The sequence below is a fragment of the Trichosurus vulpecula genome, chromosome 2 (assembly GCF_011100635.1).
Source record: "Trichosurus vulpecula isolate mTriVul1 chromosome 2, mTriVul1.pri, whole genome shotgun sequence".
NCBI lineage: Eukaryota > Metazoa > Chordata > Mammalia > Diprotodontia > Phalangeridae > Trichosurus > Trichosurus vulpecula.
The window spans coordinates 415,292,565-415,312,392 of NC_050574.1; the positions used below are offsets into that span (position 1 = coordinate 415,292,565).

The window sequence follows — 19,828 nt, forward strand, 5'->3', positions numbered from 1 at the left end:
CCCTGGAAACCCTTAAGACTATAAATTTCAGTGAAGGTGTAGATTTGCTTAAGTAGAGAGAGCTTCCTTATCTGAGAGCTCCTTATACTGATGAGATCATAGGTCTAGTTGCTAGGTCCAGTTTTAAAGGTACTACTTTTTGAGATTGATATTTTATTTAATAACATGTTCCTAACCCCACTGCAAAATAAAACCTGTTAAATTATGTTTTCTTAATCCTTTAGAATTTATTGGTTTAAAAAATTAATGTGTAGTTGTAATTCAAATAAATTCAACAAATGTTTACAGCTTTCTCCCTTCTGAAGTATTTCCATAGCACTTTATCCAGTCTTTCCTTTGCCCCACCCCCTCCCTAAATTGTATTATAGTTTTATTTGTGAACACATATACTCCCCAACCCTTATATGGAATACAAGCTCAGTGGGGGCATGAAACCTTTTATTTTGTTTGACTGTTGTATCATTCTTGTCTAGTACAGTGCTTTCTTGAACATAGTATAGAAATATTTTATTTCTTGAATTTAATCTACTTTATCAAACACATTTTCAGACCAAGGGAGGAATGGGGGAGGAGGGAGTAAAATCCATAAGATATATGCTTCTGTCTTAGACTTTCATCTGAACACTAGAATGAAAAAATCTCTTCTTATATTACATAATTCACAAACTGTATTAAATTTATCTTTAGATGAAAATATTTTGACATACAAGTTTGAAATGCCTCACTAATCCATGTTTTTTCCTATGTTGTAGCTTGCTTATACCACAGGTTACATAGCCTTCCTTCTTCAGACTATAAGAAATTCTTTAAGTCAGTTCAGTATTCTTCTAACATTGACTGCCTTAAGTTGTTACTAGACTGCCATCAAGAGGCCCAGCTAAATTTGAGAGCTGGTAAGTGTCAGAGGAACAAGCACAGATACAGAGGACCAGAATACTGTTTCAAATTCCTTTCCTGTTTCCCATTCCTGATTCCTTAACTCCATAGATCAAAGGCCAAGATTAATTATCTTGTGTAACAGGAGGAATTAGAAGGCTTTCTCCTCTCCTTCTGTTCTGCAAGGTATGTTGTGGTGTTTGGTAGAGCTACAGGAAGAAATGACGGCTTTATGGAATGTTCAAGCTGTTATCCTCCATCATCATCACCATCATCATCATCATCATCACGGTCATCATCACTTGTAGTAGGTAGTAGTAGTAACAGCAGCAGCAGAAGTAGAATTGTCTCCACTTTAAAAACAATAAATCATCTCATCTCTCTCTGAATTCCTCTGATATTTAATATTTCATGTTTCCTGAACAATAATATTCTGTTGTAGTCATATACCACAGTTTGTTCAGTCATTTCCCAACTGATCGACACCCATTTTGTTTCTAGTGCTTTGACATCACAAAAGTGCTACTGTGAACATTTTGATATATCCTAGACCTTTCGGTCTTTCATTTCCTTGGTGCATATTCCCAGTGGTGTGGTATCTATTTTCCACCTTACCTGCTCTCAAGTCCCAGTTCTAAAACTTAGATGTGAGGCATTGAGTGAATAATTGAACTTCTTTAACCTCCAGTTCTTTCATCTATGTGATAGGGATAATAATATTTTCCTTATGTATCTCAAGGTCATTGTGAAAAATAAGGTTTTTAACAAATTCTAAATGGAAGGGAAATTTTCTTTGTTATTAATGTTACTGTTTTTAAAGCTTATACTAATATCATATAGATCTGTTAAATGAGTAATAACTACCCTGTGAGGCTGGTATTACAAATATTGTTAACTCCATTTTACAGATGTGGTAACAGAGACATTATGTGCCTGGAACTGACCAAAGTCACATGGTTGTTGTCAGGGTCGAATGAGATAATATTTGTAAAGTGTTTAGTAAAGAGTAGGTGCTTAATAAATGCTTATTCCATTCTATTCTATTCCATCGTTGTTTGTTCTTGAAGAGGACAAAAATGACATCACTATGTTGTGTCAAGGTACAGTGTATCCAATTGTGGCTGATCAGATCAATATGGGCTCAGAATGTTCTACCATAGGTCAGGCACAAATAGTGCATGTGAACATTTGGGGTGGATTCTCTAAACTTGCTCATCTAGTGTTTCTTTTGAGCCACTTCAATTCTGCTTTGTTCATAAAGCATAGTACCTTCTCTGATTTGGTCATGACATGCTGGGAGGTCCTGTGCCAGTGTCTCCCATGTCACACAATCAAATCCAAAATTCTTATTCCATTCCACATGGCTAAGAAGTGCAGAGCACAGACTCAAGCCAAGGTTTCTTGTCAGGGTCCATTGATTTTCCCCACCATCTCACACTGCCTGATTTCTTCCATAAGAAGTAGGGGGGAAAGAGGGCAGGGCAGGGAGAAAGTATAGCTGCACATACAAATGCATATATAATCTAATCAGTGAATGATCATTTGTTCTTATACACCAGGCTCAAAAACCAAATTCAGTGTTAAACAAAATTCAGTAGAATATTTCAGCAAGAGCATCCAACAGGATCTTCATATCCCACCTTAGATGACTTAAATGAGGTCAGGTTCTCTGATTCATTCTACTAAACCCTACAACAATGCCAGGTAAACTTGCATACTTTTTAACATGGGCCTTTGTCCTGAGAGCACACAGTGAATGCCAGTACATAAAAGGTGATTAAATAGAGTCCTCCAAATCATCACCGAGGGGCACTAACCAAAGGGCCATTCTTCCATGACACTGATGGCATTCTGCTGAGTGATACACAAAAGAAAAGCATGTCTACCTTATTCAAGTGTTTGGCAGCATTTCAGATTCTCTCACTAGAGTGCAAATAACATTGAATCTACCTACAGACATTCAATGTCTATGTTTATTTCAATGCTCATCACCCTGATTTTGAATGCATCAGTACCGCTGTGTGAGGATCAAATGAACTCCTCTACCATTACATGTTAGTATGCTCTAGAAATATTTTTAATAGTCTTGGAGTATTCTTTCCACTTCCTATGATCCTTTTTAAAAATTTTCTAAAATCTAAATATTTCTATTTGTATGTAAGGGGAGATAAACATTTTTCTAGTAAGCAAGAATTATTTTTCGAATTTTTTTCTACAAACATACATATATCAGAGCATATTCATTGTCTTGTTAAAAACAATTTGAAAAGTTAAAACATCTTTCATTTGTGTTCCTTCTCCACTCTAGCTCCCACTAGATGGAGGTATGAAATATTCTACCCTGGGGTATTACTCCTCCCTCTCTTATCTTGGCAAACAATGCTGGCTAATTATTGCAAATTCCTTCATTTTTGAGACACAGACTATAAGGATTTTGCCAAATAGAACAGGTAAGAGTGAAGGGAAAAGAAGACAAGGTTAAGAATTAAATCCTTAAAATCCTAACCCTATTAATGGACTGAGCTTTGACAAAACAGAGATTTTAATCCTAATGTTTTAGAACAAGCTAAAAAAAGGTCAATTTGGCAAACACTCATTGAATGAGTGAATCCAGTTTGCACAATTTTGTGACTTCCTCCAGCAGCCCATGAGTAGGAGCAGGGAACACGGATAGAGGAATTGACCCGTGGGTGGAGAAATGCATGAAAGGCATGAAGATGAGAGAGAGTAAGAAATTCAAGGGTAGAGGGGAGTGCTTCATTGACTTGGTCAACTCTTGAATGACCATATGAAAGGAAGAAAGTAGGTCAGAGATGGGAAGATGGCCGGGAAGAACAATAAGGGGTAAAGGAGTAGGAAGAGAGGAGAGGGGGTGGCTGAATCTGATAGGAATGAAGGAGTGGGAATGGGTAACAGAGTTTTTCACCTCAAAGGGGAGTGGTGGCTAATGCCTTCTAGGGTGGCATAGTAGATACAGTTGCTGGATTTGGAACACATAAAGATCTATGTTTGAATCCCAACTCACATACTGTGTGTATGACTGAGAAATTTACTTAATCTTTCTGAGATTCAGTTTACTGATCCACAAAATGGAAATAAAAATACCTGCATCACAAGGTTATTGTGAAGATGAAATGATAAAATTTTGTAAAGTTTTTTTTCCAAAACTTTAAGTACTACATGAATGGCAACTATTATTATTAGACAAGTAATCATAGGCTGATAACTTGTAGAATAGGAAATTCCTAATTTGTATAACTATAGAAAATAATTCGCAACTATGCTCTATATCCTTATTAGAACACTGACTTCTGTGAAAATTTAGGGTGAAACCTGAAGTGAGAGTGCTTTATAGACATTAAAAAGAATAATCATAAAATCAGAGGCTAACAAATTCTTCTACTCAGAGTTACAATAAAAAGACACAGAGATTGCAGAGCTGAACTTCATTCTCTCAGGCTTTTGCCAAGTATGATATCATGTTTCAACCACAAACATACAGCTAATAATAGCTTCTGCTCTTAATTTCCAAAATACAATTCTTAAATGTAATTTTTGAGAAGCAGCCAGATATTGGAAAGAAAATCTTGCAGAGCTCAACCAGTACCTGAAACTAAATAATAATTCCCCCATCAGACCCATTGGAGTTTTTAAATATCCTTTCACCAGTAATAGCTTTTGAAAAACATTAATAATTCTATAAACCAATTCTGTGCACTCTCTAAAGGACAAATTTATTAATTGCCAACTGCTAGCTGGTATGTTCCTGAGGAAGAAATCAATTAAATGACTTTGGAAATGGGTAAAGAAAAAAATGATGACTCTAGAGCTTAAAAATATTATCACAAAGTATAGAAATCAAAGTGTCCAGTGTACCTAAATTGGCAGAATATAACAATTGCTATGCATAGCTACAAATAAAATTATTAAAATTAATACAAAGTCATTGGCAAGATCCATGCCAATCTATAGAGAATGGAAGTAATTATGGTTCTCCAAATTCATTTTTGGCCCTTATTGGTGATTTCCATTGACATAGGAGAAACTATGTCTATCAATATAGATGAGCAATTGCATTCAACTTACAATATTAAAGAGTTGCCTGGGACTCTGAATCATAAAGTGACTTGCTCAGAATCACACAGCCGTTATTCTTCAGAAACAATCCTTCAATCTATACCATTTTGACTCTGGGGCTAGCCACTCCACTATGCCATGCTGCCTCTCCAAATTCATATCCACACACATTTCAATTATTCAGATTATTTTAGGAAAAAAATTAAATTGTGGTTCTCTACAACTTGTTTATTGTTGTTCCTGATCAGTTTTTGGCAATTATTTAACATTTCACCCTTGTAATGTGACCAGATAACTATCTTTTCTAGTTCTCACCATTTGCCCCCATAAGATATATTTCCTATCATCACTTTAAGTGGTCAAAAAGCAGAGGCATGGGTAATTTCCTTAAAGCCCAGGACTGATTACGTCCTGTTCAATGATGGCTCCCTCTTCTCTTCAGGATCAAATAGCAACCAATAAGTATTTATTAAATACCTACCATGTGCCAATTGTTATACTGTGTGCTAGAGATGCAGATATAAAGAATGAAACAATACCTACTAGTAAGGAGGATGAAATAAGTACATTTACATTTTATATATATATAAAGATATATATATATATACATATAAAGAGAATAAATGTAAAAAGAATGAATATACATAAATAAAAAGTATTAAATACAAGTTTGAGAGGGAAGTCACTAATAGAAGAATCCAGAAAAGTTTCATATAATATGAGCTGAGATGTAAAGGAAGAAAGGGAGTGAATTCAAGGCATGGGGGCAGCCAATACAAAGGCGTGGAGGAGGGAGATAGAGTTGAGTGCATGAGGCACAGCACAAGGGCCAGAACACACAGGAGGAAGAATAATATTGCAAGAAAGACTGATTGGGGCAAGCGTGTGAAAGCTAAGAAGAGGAGTTTATGTTTGAGCTGATTGACAGGGAGACACTGGAGATGATTGAGTAGGGGAATGACTTTGGTGGCCGTGTGGAGAATGGACTAAAGTGGGAAGAAACTTGAAACTAGGAGACAAATTAAAAAACTGTTAAGATGGGGGCAGCTAGGTGGTGCAGTGAGTACAGCACTGGCCCTGGAGTCAGGAGGACCTGAGTTCAAATCTGACCTCAGACACTTGACACACTTACTAGCTGTGTGACCTTTGGCAAGTCACTGAACCCCAATTGCCTTGCCTTCCTCCCTGCAAAAAAACAAACAAACCCCCCCAAAACTGTTAAGATGGGATAAAAGCCTGAATTAAGGTAGTAGTTGTATGAGTGGGAAGAAGGGGAGACCTTGCAGATAGAAATGGCCAGAATTGGTAAAGGAAGTGAAGATCTGAAGATAGCAACAAGGTTATAAATCTGAGAAACTAGAAGAATGCTGACGCTAAAGACAGAAATAAGAAATTTAGGAAGAGAGGTAGATCTTGGGTGAAAGATTATAAATTCCATTTTCATATATTGAGTACGAGATGTCTCCAGTATATCTAGTTTAAAATGTCCAATAGGAAATTGTTGATGTAGCGCTGAAGCTCATGGGATAGACTGAGGCTGGATATGTTGATTTATGAGTCATTGGTACAGAGATGATAATTAAAAACATGGGACCTGATGAGGTCCCTAATAGCAAGAGAGAGTGTATAAAGGGTAATGAAAAAAATGACCTAGGACAAAACTTTGGGGAATAATCACAATTAAGAGCCATGAAATGGATGATGGCACAGCAAAGGAGAATGAGAAAGAACATTCAATCAGGTAGGAGAACAAGTGACAATACTGTCAGGGCAAACCCAGAAAGGGGAGAATGGTCAAATGCAGCAGACAGGTCAGGAAGGATGAGGACTGAAGAAATGCCAACAGATTTGACAATTAAGAGATCATTGGTAACTGGCAAGAGTCATCTCAGTCAAGTAACAAAGTTAAAAGTGATCTTTCAAAGAGTTGAGGAGTGAATGAGAAAGGAAATTCAGTGAGTATAGGTGATTTTTTTCTAGGAGTTTGGCTAAGAAAGGGAAGAAGGATATAGGATCACAACTGGAAGGAATGGTAGGAGCTAGTAAGGTTTTTTTAATAATGAGAGTGACTTGGGAATATTTAATGGCAGTTGGGAAGGAACTAGTAAATACGGAGAGGTCGAAGATTTCAGAGAGCACCATTTTCAATGTGTAGAAGGAGGTGGGAGGGCATGAGATCAAAGGCACATATAGATGGGTTGGCTTTGGCAAAGAGAACCACTTCACTGTCAAAGACTAGGAGAAAAGATGAAAGAGTAGGCAATGGTGTTACGAGTTTTGAGATGAAGACAGAAGAAGTTAATTCCCATAGAATGCCTTCAATTTCTTCCAGTAAAGTGAGAGGCAAGGCCTCAGATGAGGTAGGGCTTGGAGAACAGGAAGGTGTTTGGAGGCTTGAGGAAAGAAGAGAACGTTTAGAAAATCTTTTCTGGTGAGTATGTAAGATAGAGAATCAATTAGGGAAAAATAAAAGGATTATCTTGCAGCAGTCAGGGAATAATTTAAACTGTATAATAAACATACTCAGCACAGACTTCCTTCTACTCCATTGGGTATTATGTAAATAGGAGTGTAGATGAGTGATGGGAGTAATCCAAGGCTGAGGTTTGGCAAGGGATAAGCTGCAATAAAATAAGAAGCCAAGGGATTTGAGAGCAAAGTGTTAAATTGGCTAAATATCTAGTCAAAATCAGAGGAGGAAAATGAACTCAGAGCTTAGGTAATGGCCGGAGAAAGTGCTGAACAATAAAGAGATTGAAGGTCTCAACGAGGGCAAAGAATGTCTTTAGGAAGAATGAGAGGCATAGCATTAGATGAAATGATAGGATACATTCAGATACAAGAATGTGAGCCAGAATTGAAACTTCGGTCTTCTGAGTCCATAAATAATGTTCTCTCCCTCTGTGTAGAGATGCCAGACACCTGATGTGGCTTGGGTTAGGATTACTGCTTTGGAGATTCAAGTAACTCAGCCTAGGTGCAGGAGAGGACTTCTTTGTGGGCTCACACTAACTTCTCATCTAGTATGTGAGTTTAAGTTGACTTGATTCTAAAGAGAGCACCATATTAAAATCCAGGAAGGGGCACTCAGGTAAATAGTAGCATGAATTTGACTGAAGGTTCCATATTTTCTAAGCAGCAATTCTTGACCCCTCTTTCTCAGTGCTACAATTTATTCTGACTTCTCAGTCCAGTGTGAAAAGTATTAGTTTATAAGAGACCTTAAGCCTCAGATAAAGGCCACATTCTTTCAGAACTCCTTATCAGAAGAAAAACATGATCTGATACAGATATACTAGTACCATGGTGTATGGGATCCAAAACTTGGTCATGGCTCACCACTTTTGATTTAATGTTAGATTTGTTTCTGTTGGATAAGGCTTCAACACTTCAATCCAGAGTTAATCCTTTCAAAATGTTTCTATAATTTCATATTGTACAAACAAGAAATTAAAAGGACAGTTAATGCCAAAGAATGACAAATGCCAATTCATAATAACTTGCAGGTGAACTACTTAAAGTGTTGCCTTCTCTGCAGAACATGATAGTTTTAAGCAAGCAAAATAGATTCGAAAGGTAAAAAATGATGTATTATAAAATGCAGGCTCTTAATGGTTACAAGGTAGAGGTGTTCCTCTGAAGACTCTTTGTGAAAGAAGAACTACTTTAAAATGTTCTCCATTCATTTCAGACACATTATGGATTTTCATTTTCCTTTGAAAAATCATAGATTAACTACAGCTGGTAGCAGAGTCCAAATAAAAGGTAGCAGAGATCTGGTTTTGCATAATCAAGGTTACGTTGCTTGGTAATTTTCATGAGCGTGATTAAATGAAAAGCTTTTTGACTGTTCCCTCAAAGCTTTACAGAAGTCAATGGTATGGATTTATAGATTTATAAGAAAAGCACCCATTTTCCAAGCATTTGCTGAGATAGCTTCATTTTTATTTTAACCATTATTGTGCTCTTTTAATTTAAATTCTGAATTTTGTTTGTATTTGCCTCTTAATGATGTAACATCCGAAATCCTGTGCTGGGACATAAACCAGTCCACTTAGAAATGAGAGATCTAAGATTCTTTTAAAGAGTGTAGCTTAAGAAAACACTGGAAAATTTCCTAGTAAATACAGAACCAAATCAAAAATTTTCCTTTCTCCACTGTTATTGAACAGGGCTCTAAAAATAATAGTGATAGCAATAATACGAGAGAAAGAATTTAAAGGCACTAACATAGGCAGGAAGAGATAAAATTATCCCTGATTCTTGACAAAAATTTGCCTTACTCAGAAAACCCTAGAGAATCACCTAAGAAACTAATTGAGACAATTACTAGCTTCAACAAAGTATCAAGATACAAAATCAATGATATTTCTCTGTATCGATAACAAAATCTGAGGGGGAATAATGGAAAAGAAAATGCCATTAAAATAATTACAAAATATATCTAAAGTGCACTCAATACCTAAATAAAATACAATATAAAATACTCCTTAATAACAGAAAAATTATGTGTTACTGGAATGATGTACAGTGCTCATCACTAGGGCACAAAACTATAATAAAATAATTATAGTAACTAAAGTAATTTACAGATTTTGTGCTATACCAATCAAACTACCAAAGGAGATATTTTATGGAGCTATACAAAGTAATGACAAAACTCATTTAGAGGAACAAATGGCCTAGAATCAAAAGAAACTCCAGGAGAAATGCCAGGAACAGAACAGAGGTCTATATACAACGTTCATCAATCAAGGCCTTTGATACTGTCAGTTGCTAGGGCCTGTGGAAGATCATGGTGAAATTTGGTTGCTTGGAGAAGTTCATTAGTGTTGTATACCACTTTCATGATGGCATGCTTGCACAGGTTCAGGATAATGGACCATGCTCTCCTGTTTTCTCAGTCACCAATGGAGTGAAGTAGGGCTGTGTGCATTTTTCCATGCTTTTTCGCATGATATTTTTAATGATGTTGTCAGACACCTTCAGTGAGGACAAAAATAGCATCAAGGTGAACTACAGCACTGATGATAATTGTTTAACTTGAGAAGTCTACAAGGCAAGACTAAAGTGGAGGGAGAATTAGTGTTCAAATTTTTGTTTACAGATGATTGTGCACTCAGTGCAGCCTCTGAAGCTGGGATGCAAAAAAATACGGATCAATTCTCTGCCGCTTGTGCTAATTTTGACCTAACAATGAATGCCAAGAAAACAGAGGTTCTCCGCCAGCCAGCACTATACCATCCATATGTGGAACCATCAGCTACAGCAAATGGAGAAATTTTGAATGCTATGGATAAGTTTACTGACTTTGGCAGCACACTTTTCCAGGGTACACATAGATGATGAGGTTGACACACACATTGCTAGAGCTGGCTCAGCATTTAGGAGGCTCCAAAAGAATGTATGAGAGAGAAGTGGTATTAGGCTGCCTACCAAACTGAAGGTCTACAGAGCTGTTGTGCTGACCTCATTGTTGTATACTGTGAAACCTGGACAGTCCACCGGAGCCATGCCAGAAAACTGAACCACTTCCATTTGAATTGCCTTAGGAAGATTCTAAAAATCATCTGGCAAGATAAGGTACCAGACACTAAGGTCCTTTCTCCAGCTGAATTTCCAAACATTCAAACTCTACTGCAGAGGATGCAACTTCAATGGGCTGGCCATGTTGTTCAAATGACAAACATACGTTTGCCTAAAAGACTATTTTACAGAAAATTCACACAAAGCAGGCACTCACATGTGTCTCTTTGAAGAACTTTGCTAGCAATTGTGAGACATGGGAGACATTGGCATAGGATCATCCAGCACGGCGTGCCCACATCAAAGAAGGTACCATGCTCTATGAGCAAAGCGGAATTGCTATAGCTCAAAAGAAATGGAAGGTGTGCAAATTTAGAGACATCTCTGTCCCAAATGTTCACATGGACTATTTGTGCCTGACCTGTGGTAGAGCCTTCTGAGTTCATATTGGTATGATCGGGCACAGCTGTACACACCATACATTGACATCATGATGTCATTTTTGTCCTCTTCAAGCACAAAAGACAAACAACACCCTCTCTGGGCAACCCACCCCAGATGTCTGCCTACCCTCTAGGTTCAAAAGTTATAGGTTTGTGCTTCCACAGTAGGTAGATTACTGGTACTACTGGTACCATTTCCATTAAGAGTATCCCCAATACATACAATCAGTTTAAAACAAAGGCATTTACTAAGAAAGAGTTTTAAGAATTATAGATATAAAACATTCCTCTTCCCCTCGTCTCCCTCTGACCTGGGGAATACAAAGGCACATAGAACCAGTAGGAAGAGTGGGAACAAACATAGAATATAATAATAATGAAGCACACATGTAGGGAAGGCACATGGCCAAGGCAACTCACACCTCTGGTACTATAGGCCCTAATGTCCTCTTCTTTTCCTTTTGAGTTGTCACACTGCTTAGTGCCCCCTCTCCAATTAGTGCACTAGTCTGCTACACTCCACTACCTGATATGACTGCTAAGGCTAGTTCTTTCTTGAATCCAAAGGTCAGCTCTCTTCTCTGCTGCCAGGGGTATGGCTCCTTAAAGCTCTCAGATTTGAACACAGGTCCTCCAGACTCCAGGGCCAGCACTCTATCCACTGTACCACCTAGCTAGCCTTTTGTGAATTTTGGCAGATTGTTGCTCTTTTCTGCCCCGCCCCCACACGCGTCTATCCATACAAAAGTGCCTACAGAATATATGTATATACACATATATATGCATATATATGCATAGACACATATAAAATGAATTCTAGGCAGCTTTGGGGAAAGAGAATATTTACAGCAGGGGAGAAAGGGACAAGGATCAAGTGAGGCTTCATGTAGAAGGTATGTTTGAGCTGAGTTTTGCTTTTTTGGGGGGCAGGACAATTGAGGTTAAGTGACTTGCCCAAGGTCATACAGCTGGTACATGTGTCAAGTGTCTGAGGCTGGATTTGAACTCAGGTCCTCCAGACTCCAGGGCTGGTGCACTACTCACTGTGCCATCTAGTTGCCCCTTGAGCTGAGTTTTGCAGGAAAGCCATTCCATGAGGTAGAAGTGAGGAGAGAGAGAAGCATGGTTGAGAGTACAACCACATGGAGATAAGAAATGGAATGTTAAAAATAAAAGAAAAAAAAGAAATGGAATGTTACGTGAAAGAAAAGCAAGTAAGCCCTTACGGTAGTACATGGAAGAGACTTAGGAGTAAGAATATTGGAAAAGTAGAAAAAGGACAGGTTGCAAATAGCTTTAAATCCTAGAGAAAGAAGTTTATATTTGGTCCTAGAAGGAGCCATTAGTCTTTTTTTTGGGCTGGGGGAATGCAACATGGGCAGAATTTTGTTGGCAGAATGGAGAGTGGATTGAATGGATTGTAATGGTGAAAGACTTGAGCCAAGGCATCATTTTTCTCATCTGTAGGTGAGGGGATGGGACTAGATGCCTTCTCAGGTCCCTTCCAGCTCTGTGTTTATGATCCAATGGGTTGCTATAGCTATAGGCAGATGAGATTTTTAAATGGGGATAGCCCAAAGTTACTTTCACAATAATAAAGAACCATCCTGTTGAAAACTGTCTAGACTGTTTTTTGTTTTACCAATCCTCAACACAGGGACAGAGAAAGCATACAATGGAACTGCCTCCCTCCCACCTGTAATTCAGTCCTGAACTTAGAGAACCAAATGAGAAAATTTCAGTTTCTACCTGACCAAGAAAAATATAGCACCTCACATGAACATATATATATATATACACACACATATATACACACACATGTATATATGTATATGTGTATGTGTATATGTGTACATATGAATATATACACATGTATATGTGTATGCATGTGAATGTATATGTATGCATACACATATATACATCATATACACATATGTTTTTTAATTTAAAAATCAACCACTTCTAATGTTAAGAAATTGGAGGGAGGAAATGCACTAACTACTGTTATTGAAGTGAGTACAACCTAAAGGAATTGTGCTTCTAGAGATTACTTTAACCTTCTTTTCTTAACCTTCAAAGAGTCATAGGTGGATATCACCCAAAAACAGGAAATTTCCCAACTTGACTATTCTGGAAATTAAAGTTTTCATGTAACAGAGAAAATCTCATCTGGAAGCAATTCTAACTACAAAATCTTCTGAAGATTCCCCATGTGACTAGATATCAAAATGTCCAAATGGCAAAAAATTAGCAACTAAAATGCAGATACTTAGGAAGGCAAAAGGGCAAAGGATGTCAGGGCAATTATAGTGAAAGGGACCAGAGAAGAAAACATAAAAGGGATGAAGGTCAGTGGTTATTTTTGCAAATACTTCTTTTGGATGAAAGGACATTTATTGGTCTGCATCCAATGGTTGTAGATAATCAAAAATATTGCCACTGCCTTCCAAAGCCGGTTGTATCTTTTGCTTAACCACAGAGAGTAATTGTCTTCAAACTGTGCTTAACTTAAAACAAAACAAAACCTTCCTAATAGGAGCCAATTTTTTTTTGAAGTTTGAAGTGGTTTTCATCAAGTGAGAAGTTCTTTCTAGAGTATGTTATTCCATGGTTCTGTGCCAGAAAAAAGATATTATATTATTGTTAATATCAATGGAGACATTAACTTGTATCATTTTTATCTCTGTGTAAATCAACATAATCTCTTATTGTAATATTTATATGATGGGCTTTTGATGGTCATTCTGGGTTTTGAAAACCAAAAAATATTTAAAAAGAAGAAATAAGATTAACACATTTTGGAAGGAAATAGAAATATTCTACTTAGAAATCTATTGCAACTTTTCACCCTGGCACTGAATTTGGCAATACCATATCAATTTCTCATATAACTACATAGGGAGCATTATGACACGAATTAAGTAATTCAGTTACTTTTTATTATATAAGCACTGTGTTAGGCACTGTCAATCTTTTTTTTTTAATTTTCCTTCTAGATCCATGCCCACATTATGAAATTAAAGCATTTCAAATACAATAATCAAAGTTTTTTTGATTGATTACTTAATCAGTTTGTCTGATTGTTATTGTTGTTCACTGAATGAATAATACCCAGCCCAAAGGTAAAACAATCAGCCGACTGTGTTGCATGATTTTATGGATACCAAAATAATTCCTTCCCTGTTCTTCTATGGTACCTCAAAATCCCACTATTTAGTTTATTCCTTAAGAGATTTCTAGGGAGTTTGAAAGGGAGCTGAGGAAATAGGCAAAGGTCTGGTACATAGGATTCTGCCCTGGCACTGATGGAGTGGTAAAGTACAAAACTTTGGGAAACCAGTGTGATCCCAGTGGGCTGCCAGGGCAGAAGAGTATGGCAAGTGGTTTCAAATGCCACTTTGGGGTTAGTTCATAAACATATCCAAATCACCTCAAAGTAGTTTGTAAAACTTTAAAGTTCACATGTATACATCATCCCTAAATTATCGCACCTTTCGTTTTCTGCTGGTCTTATTATGGATGTCTAGAACTTGTATGAGATTTACATATTATAGGACCAAAAGGCCCTGGCAACAACCCCCAGATGGCTTCTGCTGATTCAGCACATATTACCAGGATGTAAATTTTGGTTAATATATGATGTAATGTGTAAATTGTGCTCCTCAGATCTTCGGGACAATCCATATGTGACTTCCAGGTTCCTCTTTACAAGGTTATATCCTGCTATTGAGCCTTTTAGACTTGCTACTTATAAACTTACTATACTGACTAGAAAGGGCAGGGGTAGGATGGTAGCAGGGAGTATCAGGACAAGATGCAATTTCAACACATACTTTGACACAGTTATACAGTTTTCTATATCATTTTACACCATCTTGTATTGTTTTCTTGTGTTCATTCATTTAACATTCAGCATTTATTGAGAACCTACTATGTACAATATGTTGTATTAGATAGTGTTGGAAAAGGACACAGTTTTTTTTTTTTATGGTGCCAATTTAAATAGATTTTATTCTCCAGGACAAGAATTGCATTTCCACTTGTTTACAGTACTGATAAAGTGCAATGTTGTTCACTTCTCTCCCTCTGCACACATTCAAGTATTCAGAATGCCCAGATTTACACAGTAGCTTAAATGTTAAACTGCTACTGCCTTGGCTACAAATTTGAGTCCTTCAATTTTTGGAAAGCTGCATGGAATGTTCTTTCTTCTGTTGTGTTTAGTCGACCTCTTCAATGGTGGGTCCAGAAGAAGCACCTCCAGATGAGGCTGCTGCACCCCCTGGGAACCCACCAGGCATGCCTCCTGGCATGCCCCCTGCACCCTGGTACAGCTTAGTGATGATGGGGTTGCAGACCTTCTCCAATTCTTTCTGCTGATGTTCAAATTCTTCCTTCTCAGCAGTCTGGTTCTTATCCAGCCAGTTGATCATTTCATTACATTTGTCAAGGATCTTCTGTTTGTCTTCATCCCCAGTCTTGCCTTGCAGTTTCTCATCCTCTACGGTGGCCTTCATGTTGAAAGCGTAAGACTCCAGAGAATTCTTAGAAGACACCTTGTCTCTGCTTCTCATCCTCAGCCTTGTATTTCTCAGCCTCCTGGACCATGCGCTCAATGTCTTCTTTGCTCAGACGCCCTTTGTCATTGGTAATGGTGATCTTGTTCTCCTTGCCTGTGCTCTTATCCACAGCTGAAACATTAAGGATGCCGTTTGCATCAATGTCAAAAGTTACTTCAATCTGAGGAACACCCCTGGGTGCTGGAGGAATTCCTGTGAGCTCAAATTTGCCAAGCAGGTTGTTATCCTTTGTCATTGCTCTCTCACCTTCGTAAACCTGAATAAGCTCACCAGGCTGGTTGTCTGAATAGGTGGTAAAGGTCTGTGTCTGCTTGGTGGGGATGGTGGTATTACGTTTGATCAGAACGGTCATAACTCCACCAGCAGTTTCAATTCCAAGGGAAAGAGGAGTGACATCCAACAGCAGCAAGTCCTGCACATTCTCAGATTTATCTCCAGACAAAATGGCAGCCTGGACAGCTGCACCATAAGCAACAGCCTCATCAGGATTGATACTCTTGTTGAGTTCTTTGCCATTGAAGAAATCTTGCAGAAGCTTCTGGATTTTGGGGATTCGAGTAGAACCACCCACCAGGACGATGTCATGAATCTGTGATTTATCTAGCTTGGCATCTCTCAAGGCCTTTTCCACAGGGTCCAGCGTGCCACGGAAGAGATCAGCATTCAGCTCTTCAAAACAGGCTCGGGTGATTGATGTGTAGAAGTTGATACCTTCATAGAGGGAGTCAATCTCAATACTGGCCTGGGTACTGGAAGAGAGGGTACGCTTAGCACGTTCACAAGCTGTGCGAAGACGGCGAACAGCCCTCTTGTTCTCGCTGATGTCCTTCTTGTGTTTTCGCTTGAACTCGGCAATTAAATGGTTGACCATTCTGTTGTCAAAGTCCTCTCCACCCAAGTGGGTGTCCCCAGCTGTGGACTTGACCTCAAAGATGCCATCTTCAATGGTAAGAATGGAGACATCGAAAGTACCACCTCCAAGGTCAAAGATCAACACATTTCTCTCGGCACCAACCTTTTTGTCCAAGCCATAAGCAATAGCAGCAGCAGTTGGCTCATTGATGATTCGGAGCACATTGAGACCAGCGATGGTTCCAGCATCTTTGGTGGCCTGGCATTGGGAATCGTTGAAATAGGCTGGTACTGTGACCACGGCATTTGTGACAGTCTTCCCAAGGTAAGCTTCAGCAATTTCTTTCATCTTGGTCAAGACCATAGAAGATACTTCTTCTGGATAGAAACTTTTGGTCTCCCCTTTGTACTCCACTTGGACCTTAGGCCTGCCTGCGTCATTCACCACCGTGAAAGGCCAATGCTTCATGTCTGACTGTACAACTGCATCATCAAATCTGCAACCAATCAGACGTTTGGCATCAAAAACTGTGTTGGTGGGGTTCATTGCAACTTGATTCTTTGCAGCATCACCGATTAGACATTCAGTGTCGGTGAAGGCGACGTAGCTTGGGGTGGTCCTGTTTCCTTGGTGATTAGCAATGATCTCCACTTTCCCATGTTGGAAGACTCCCACACAGAAGTAAGTGGTACCAAGATCAATGCCAACTGCGAGTCCCTTCGACATGGTTGCTGGGGAGTCGGGGGTTGTAGGCGACCACTGTGGAGAAAGAAGGGCTGCTGCTGTGCTGAGTAGCAAAAGGACCCAGTTTAATCCACTTCCCCTCACCTCCCACAGCCACACACACCTACTGGCCATGTGATCATGGTCAAGTTCTCCCTAAGCCTCAGGGAACTCTCTAAGAATGAATAAATAAATGGATGAAAAAATATTCATTGAGTTTACTATGTGTCAAGGACTGGAGAGATAAAAAACAAAGGTGATGTCAATGGATTATTATGTGCTGTGTGGACAGAGTTCCCATACCAAGGAAATCCTAGATTACTGACCTTTTATGTGCAATTAACTTCAGTAGATAATGAAGGAGATATAACAATAAGAAACAATCTTTGTCCTTAAAGAGTTTACAATCTAGTATCATAATCTTTATCTTCCCAGCAGATCATACACTTTGTGAGGAAAGGGACCATGTCATACACTTCTTTTCTATCTCACAGGGGGCTTACTGCATGACTAGATTTAGTGGGTCCTTAATAAATACTGATGGAAAAGAAACTTTGATCTGGATTTTTTGGCTTTGTTGTAGGAAAAAAAAATAGGGTAGAGTGAAAGATTCCTTGAGAGCATTTAGAGAAAACTGAGCACATGAAAGCTGGTGACCTTTTTCTCTCATTTCAAAAGGATCATACTGTGAGGAATGAACTCTAGTTCTGAGGAAAACCAGTCTGGGCTTTGCCTCCTGCTTCAGCATTCTGGATCGAATCCCAATTTGTGTGTGTGTGTGTGTGTGTGTGTGTGTGTAAAACCTATGAATAAATATCATGGGGAGTTTTTCTCAAACCATTCTCACAGGATCAATTTTTATGGGAACAGGATACAGAATCAGTCAATCAAACAATCAACAAAGATTTATTAAATGGCTATTATGAGCCAGAAATAGGACTAAACCCTGCTGACACAAAGACAATACTTACATAATATCTACCCTCAGGAGATTACATTCAAATGAAGGCAAAAAACAGACACATTTATAAGTACATAGAGAATATATTCAAAATGGAAGTATAGTACCCCCCTAGGCTCACTTCTTCAAGTCATACTAATACTGATGAGCTTGGATCCTTAGGGGTCAGCTGCTACATTAGGTTCTAGGAGTAACCTTAGGGGGGCTATGCTTCTGACATTATGTCTCACAAGCTTCCACTAGTGTGTTTCCATTTAACAATGAGGCAGTAGGTTCAGTTAGCTTTTAGAATAGACAAGTACCCAAATGGCAAAGCAAGAATTAGTTACAAAGTATCTCCCCCCAAAAATCTGGGACTCAGAAAAGTACACAGACTCTAAGGGAAACACTGGTCATGAATAAGTACAATTTAAGTACAGTTGTAGAAGTCAGTCAGTAAACATTTATTAAGTACCTACTATTTGTCAGGCACTGTGCTAAGCAAGGTGAACTCCCCCAAAGACTCTACTAAACAAATTTAGAAAACACAACATATCTGAACCTGTTGGGGAAATCCAAGAAAAAGCCACTGTCGTTTTTCCAGACCAAGTCAGCATAGGGAGCCAGACAGAGAAGTCTTTGGATACTAGGAACAGGGTCTGGTAAGACCCCCAGAAATAAGTGGGGGATCCTCTAGCATAGAAAGAGGCTGTGCACAGGGGCAGGAAGAAGTCCCAAACGCAAATCCACAATGGCAACATTTGCCAAGTGACAGTTTTGTCACCAATTATCCAGTTCAGGTCACAGATCCAAAGCAATCTAAAGAGGGCTCCTGCTTCCAGGAGTGGCACTCCCAGGCCATGGGTGGCACACAGAGGAAGGAACAAGTTCAGAAGCAAGCAGCAGCTATATGGCTTGGACCTAGGCAGAGTCTCAGTTGACTGATAGTGGTTGAGTCCCAAACCCAGTAAAGAAGTTGCAGAACTCACTGGTTGCCAGTGATCAGCCTTTATCCTAGATTAGGTTGCTTTGAGAGCACTGAAGATTTGTAGCTCCCCAGCTGAGTTGTTCCTGAGGTCCTAGAATAAAGCAATACTCAATATTACCCCCCAAAAAGCAGCAACAGGAGCAACTCAGATCTTCCCTCCAGAAATGTGCAGAGCTGAACCCTAGCATTAAGTTCAAAGTCAGGGAAAAGGCTGAAAGTGTGAGCAAGCAAACAAAAAAATAAATCCTGCTATTAAAAAAAAAACTATTGTGGTAACAGGGATGCCCAAGACACAAAGCTCCCAAAAAAGAATGACTCCAAAACACCTACATGTTTGGCCTCATAGAAAAACAATCTTAGGCACATATTCAACTAAAATTCCTGGAAGAAATGGAGCAGAATTTTTTTTAAAGAGTTGAAGTGTTTTGGGTTTTTTTTTAATCAATGAAATAACACTAAAGAAAAAAAAACTGGAAAAGAAATAATAGCCATAATTCAAAGGAAATTAACAGCTTGGCATGAGGTACGAAACATTGCCCAAGCAACAAACTCTGAAAATTAGAATGCACCAAATAGAAGCCAGTGACTCCATAAAACAATTAATACTTTTTTAAATCAAAAGATTGAAAAATAGAAGAAAGTAAAAGGTGTTTCGTAGCAAAAACAATTGACCTAGAAAATATATTAAGGAAAACAAAATTAGGATCATCTGACTACCTGATCACCATGATAAAAAAGAGCCTAGACATTGTATTTCAAGAAATTTTAAAAGAAAATTGCCTCAGATACTTACTAGCTGTGTGAGCCTGGACCCTGTTTGCC

The 19,828-nt window shown here is 38.5% G+C and overlaps 1 pseudogene; it reads right to left on the bottom strand.

The window, feature by feature from the left end:
* Positions 1 to 14,935: 14,935 nt before the first annotated feature.
* LOC118836090 lies at positions 14,936 to 17,081 on the bottom strand (annotated as a pseudogene).
* Between the last annotated feature and the right edge of the window lie 2,747 nt (positions 17,082 to 19,828).